This window comes from Phodopus roborovskii, unplaced genomic scaffold (assembly GCF_943737965.1).
Source record: "Phodopus roborovskii unplaced genomic scaffold, PHOROB, whole genome shotgun sequence".
In the NCBI taxonomy this organism is placed as follows: domain Eukaryota; kingdom Metazoa; phylum Chordata; class Mammalia; order Rodentia; family Cricetidae; genus Phodopus; species Phodopus roborovskii.
The window spans coordinates 92,345-98,621 of record NW_026125235.1 but is presented as its reverse complement, the minus strand read 5'-3'; the positions used below and the strand labels follow the sequence as shown (position 1 = coordinate 98,621).

The 6,277-nt window shown below is 42.9% G+C and overlaps 1 pseudogene; it reads left to right on the top strand.

Annotated features, from left to right (window-relative positions):
- The first annotated feature begins 4,374 nt into the window (after nucleotides 1-4,374).
- On the top strand, nucleotides 4,375-5,567 carry LOC127227401 (protein phosphatase 1A-like; annotated as a pseudogene).
- The last annotated feature ends 710 nt before the right edge of the window (nucleotides 5,568-6,277 follow it).

The following is a 6,277-nucleotide window of genomic DNA, read 5'->3' as shown; positions in this document are numbered from 1 at the left end:
ACACAGAGATATATTTGAGATAGATATTCTTCAAATCTTTCAAAGACCTACAGAATATGGCATTTAAAATGGTTTAGGGTTTTTCTTGACAATGAGACATAATTGTTCCTGGCAACACCACCTGCGTCAGAAAGGAAGATGAAGATGGACATTGAAGAAACTCATTATGGAGTTTACTTCCAATATGGTAAGACTAGCCATTTGGACAAGATACTGCTCTTGTCTGGACTGTTTGACTTTATGCTGTATAAACTGGACATGCAGGACCCACAGGAAAGTGACTCCTGATTCAAGATGGACATTGCTACAGAGATCCTGCTTCATGGAAGAGTCTTCGAGACAGTATGCAGGACACGGAGAAAAGTGACTGACAAACTGCCAAAAAAGAAGACAGTTTAAAGTTTTCTGCTTTACTGGAGAGTCTGTCAGACACACTATGGCCTATGGGCTGAAGATGGAAGATTACAGAAGAACTTCGGGTGACTGAAAAGGCAAGATGTCTCTGTCATTTCTAGAGCTTATATATTATCCTTCTGTGGTCTTTGAAGGAGTTGAGGACAGATAGTTATAGTTTTCCTTAGTATTAAAGATAAGTTACTTTAGACTCACAAAGATGGAATAGATGATGGAATAGTTTCTTAAATCTTGCTAAATGTTAATGGACTAAATATTGTTAACTGTTATTCTTATTTGATAACTGTTGTGTTATATATTTTGCTATGCTAAGGTTAAAACCCTTCTTTTTATTTAGACAGAAAAGAGGAGATGATGGGAGATGTCATTCTGTATATGTTTCTCATACTGGTTAATAATAAAGCACTGTTGGCCAATAGGAAAGGAAGATAGGAGGGACTAGGAGACAAGGAAGGAAATAGGAAGTAGTAAGGAGGAGTCAAGATGGAGAGTCTGAAGAAAGCAGTATGCCGCCAGCTCCCCGGTAAGAGAAATACATAGATCAGCAGAAATGGGTTAATAATTAAGGCAGAGCTAGCCGATAAGAAACAAGTAACAGGGCCAACAGCATTGTATCAAATACAGAGTCTCTGTGTGTTATTTGGGGCTGGTGCTGCAGCAGGACAAGACCAGCGGCGGCAGGCGGGAAAAACCGTACACGTTACAACGACTCTTCTTCAAGCAGTTTATTCATGAACCTTGTACATCAGCTTCTTCTCTGCTTCTCCTTCCCCCAGCCCCAGCAAGCCCTTAAATGTGTGCTCACTGCCCAATCAGCTCATGCCACCTGGTGATCCTGGATAGGCCACAGAAGGAGGAAGCACACCAGATCCATCAAGCACTTCCAAATAAGGCTTGTTTACAGCTAGGCTCGGACTACCTGACATCCAGCCAGGCACCATCTTGGGCTGTGGCTTCCCACAGTTAGCAATCCCTGCTGCCGATAGATGGCCCCATGAATGTGAGCAGTCGCAAAGGCATATCGGTTGTCAGTATAAATGTTTACCTTTTGTCCTTCCACCAGATGCAAGGCCTGGGTGAGAGCAACTGTGGCTTTTGGGCTGAAGTTCCCTCTGGGAGGCTGCTGGCACATACAGTGTGTTCTAGATCCACAATTGCCTCCCCTGCCACCCTTTTACCTTCCACAATGTAACTGCTCCCATCAGTGAACCATGTCAGCTGGGCATACGGCCATGGCTGGTCCCTCAGGTCCCTGCTGACCCCTATCTCTTCAGCTAGGACCTCTTGGCAATCATGGTTGACCACTGATTGGGGGTCCGGATCTGGCAGTAAGGTGGCAGGGTTTATCACATTGGGGGCGGTGAACTGGATACCATCCCTAAATACAGCAGGTTCTGGTAGTAGGTCAAGTGGCCATTAGATAACCAGCATTCAGGTGGCTGTCTGCCCATGCTCTCAAGAGCATGAGGGGCCACAATGGTCAAACTTTGGCCCAGAGTCAGTTTACCGGCGTCCTTGGTAAGCATCACCATGGCAGCAACGGACTGTAGACAGGTGGCCATCCTCTGGCTACAGGGTCTAGATTTTTTGATAGGTATGCCACTGGTCTCTTCCATGGCCTCAGGTGCTGAGTGAGCACTCCCTTAGCAATCCCATTTCTTTCATCCACAAAGAGGACGAATGGCTTGGTGACATCAAGTAGAGCCAGGGATGGGGCAGACAGCAAGGCTCGCTTGATATTGTCAAAAGCCTGTTGTTGCTCTTGATCCCAATAAAAAAAAAAGGGCACTAGTTTTGGTCAGGGGGTATAAGGGAGCTGCCAGCAATGCAAACCCCAGGGTCTATAACCTGCAGTAACCAGTGGTCCCAAGAAATTCTCACACATGGCAAGCCATCCACAGTACCTGTATCTGAATCACTGCTTGTTTTCTTGCCTATGTTAACCATCATTTTTTCCTTGGGTCAGTCTCATGCCCAATGAGCTCTTTCTTTGCAATATGAACATTGATCCTTTCCAAGGAAGGTTCTATTTCCCAGGTCCCCTTTCTTTCTAAACTGATTCTTAGTCTAAGCCTGTTCCCTATCATTAACTACAGCAGCTGCCAAGATCCTAAGTCAAATTTTATTGCCACCGAGGCCCTCTGGCCTTCTGAGGTAGGGTCAAAAGGAATATATCTCCTAAATGCCTCCATGAGATGCTCCAAGAATACTGAAGTAGCCTCAGTGGCCCCTGATCTACTTCCCTTACCTCATCCAAGTTAGTGGGGCATTTTTGGACCCACAGAGACCAGCCACCAGAGCATGGTGGTAGATTGTCAGTCTCTCCCTACCTGCAACCATGTTGTAGTTCCAGTCAGGCCAGTAAAGAGGAAATCCAGAATTTATGACATTGGGGAGTTGAGAGAGGGTCTGGTCTGCATGTTTTTATGAGCCTCAAGGAGAATCCTTTCCCTCTCTTCAGTGGTGAAGAGAGTCTGGAAGAGCTGTTGGCAATTGTCCCAACATATAGAATGTGTCATTTAACATAGTTTACTATGTTTTTTTCTTGACAATGAGACACAACTGCTCCTGTTAACACCAACTATGTCAAAGAGGAAGATGGTCATCAAAGAAAGTCATTATGGAGTTTGACTTCAACATAACAGGAATAGCCATTTGGACAAGAAACTGCTCTTGCCTGGAATGCTTGACAGTGCACTGTGCAAACCAAACAAGCAGGTTACAAAGAAAAATAATTACTAAACTACTGCCAAGGGTCAGGATGGTCCTTTGAGTTTTACTGTTTCATCAGAAAGTGTGCCAGACATTCTGAGCCTGTACACTGAAAAGGGATGCCCCAATGTTGCAGAGGAACTTTGGGTGACTGTTCAGGTAATGAGATGTCTGTCAATTTTAGAGTTATATATTATCATTTTGGGGTCTTTCATGGAGTTGAAAACAGATAGTTATCATTATGGTTTTCCTTAGTTATGATAACAGATAAGTTGTATATTAGACTAACAAAGATGGGATGGATGATAGAATATTTTCTTTAAATTTTGCCAAATGTTAGTGGACTAAGTATTGTTAACTATAGTTCTTACTTGATAAATGTTTTGTCATATATAATTTTACTATGCTAAGTTAAAACAATCCTTTTGTCTAGATAGAAAATAGGAGATGATGAGGGATGTCCTTCTGTATACTGTGAATATGTTTCTCTTATTGGTTGATGAATAAAGCTGTTTTGGCCAATGGGCAGACAGTATTTAACCCAGGCAGAGTCAAGGAGATTCCATGTAGCTACCAGGAAGGTAGGATACTCAGGCTTTCTCTGGTTAGCCAAGTCCTCATAGAGATATATACATTAATAGAAATGGGTTAATAATTACAAGTTAGCCAATAAGAAGCCAGAACCATTGGCCAAACAGTTTATAATTAATATAATCCTCAGCATGTTTATTTGGGACTAAACATCTGTGGGAATAGGTGGGAAAGAAACTTTTGTCAACCTTTCCAAGGTCCTGACCCAAAAGTAATTCATTTAGTAGTTATAAACTCCGGAATTAGGAAATGAGTTAAAATCAACCTTAAAAAAATTAATATACCAGGCTCCCTTGAGAGGACGATTGCACTTGTGCTTGTGCAGAACCTCTCTGGAGGCTGCAGACTGGCACTGTCTGGTCAGTAGCTGGGATCTGGTGTCTGGAGGGGGTGGAGGCAAGGAAGGTGGGTTGGCAAATGGTGAGTCATCGGGGCCTCCTCAGCCTCCTATGGGCCCTGTTCTCTGCCTCCAGCTCCAACACCTGGCTGATCTGAGAGCTCCAAAAGCCTGGGGTTGGGACCCACTCCGGCTCATCCCTTTTTTCGTCTAGCTGGCTGCCTCAGTGGGACCCCTTGTCTGGCCACCATTGCCAGAGCCTCCCAGGCCAACCCAGGGACCTGCCTGCCTGTGGCTGCTCCTGACCAAGAGGAAAAGTTATAATGGTAGCATTTTTAGACAACCTAAAGATGGAAAAGCATAATGCCCAGGGGCAGGGGGATGGGTTGCGATATGGCTTAAGCAGCATGAAAAGTTGGATAGTTGAAATGGAGGATTCACATACAGCTGCTATCGGTTTGCCAAGTGGACTTGAAACATAGTCACTCTTTGGTGTATATGATAGGCACGCTGGTTCTCAGGTTACCAAATACTGCTGTGAGCATTTGTTAGATCACATCACAAATAACCAGGATCCTAAAGGCTCTTTAGGAACACCTTCTGTGGAAAAAAGGAAAAAATGGGATCAGAACAGGTTTTATTCAGATTTATCAACATATGAGTTCCGTGTCAGAGAAGAAACACTGTGCAGGTAGAAATGTGTCAACATCTTTGGGGAGGGGTCTTAATTTCTCCCCTGCATACTTAACTTTATTAACTGTGGAGATTTGAGAGGATTTCGTTGTCACAATAGAAAAATTCATTTCTTCACACAAGACCACAAACTGAAAACTGGGAAAAGAGCAGATCCAGAATGCAGTGGGCTCTGTGATGATTCAGCATGTTAATGACTCTGTGGCTGTGTCAAGGGCCCTTGGGGATTTCTGTTACAAATGTTCCATGGAAAAGTTTCCACAGAGCAGGTTGTCTCACCAGAGCTACATGTACACTATATTGAAAGGTCTAAAGAGGACGATCAGTTCATTATTCTTGCATGTCATGGCAACTGAGATATCATGGGAAACATGGGAACTCTGTGACTTTGTGAGATCCAGACTTGAAGTCACTGACTTCCTTGAGAAAGTTTGCAATGAAGTAGTAGACACCTGTTTGTATAAGGAAAGTCAAGACAGCATGAGTGTGATTTTGATCTGTTTTCCCAATGCAAGTAAAGTCTCAGCAGAAGACGTGAAGAAGGAGGCAGAGATGGACAAGTACCTGGAATGCAGAGTAGAAGAAATCATAAAAAAAGCAGAGGGAAGGCATCCTTGACTTAGTTCAAGTAATATGCGTGTTAGCAAGTAAGAACATCCCCAGCCATGTCCCATCAAGGGATAAATTGGAAAGCAAGTGGAATGTAATTAAATCCATTTATGATAGACTACATTCTTACAAAAATGATGACACTGATTCTACATCAACTGATGAAATGTGGTAAAGCCGATCATCTAGCTATGGATTCACCTTCGCCTCCAAAGGAAGCTCACCCTTGCCGAACCTGTTCACGTCCATCATTGACTTCAAGGAAGGGGTACAACATGGGTGAGGGACTATACCAGAGAGCTTTGGCAGTGGAACAGCTAGCCCAAAATAGATTTCCTTTTTTAGTTTTAAATTTGAGACTTATGTAAACATGATTTCAAACCTTAATTTATGTTGTAAATCAGACTCCAACCATTTTTGTTGTGTGATTTTGTTTTTTTTGTAAAATGTAATAATGGTCCTTGTACACTCATATTTAATTATGTACTGCTTTAAAATCAGTATCAATGATAAAGGAAATATATGGCTTGTTGTGTGACACAACAGATATAGTCAAGCTGTGTTTGGACTTGAGGTTGGAATAGGGAAGCAGCAGCCACATAGCTGGATGTTCATGTACCCATGATTATGAAGAATTGCAAAATCTACAAAGCTGAAAGTCCAAGGAGTTATGCAAAACTGCCATTGTGTTCTGGCGAGGGACTGGCTTGTCAGTGCAACCATTCCTTCTTACCTGTCTCTAGGATGTCCTCTCCTTGCAGCTGAGAGTATTGCAGGTGATACCATATAATCATGAGAATACCAATTATGGGTGAAAATGCCTTGATTCTTTATACCTCTTCATGAGCCCTTATAGTCTGTTACTATATGGTAAACAGCAGCTTCCTACACAGTAGGAGAATGCCATTTTTTTTCCTATCA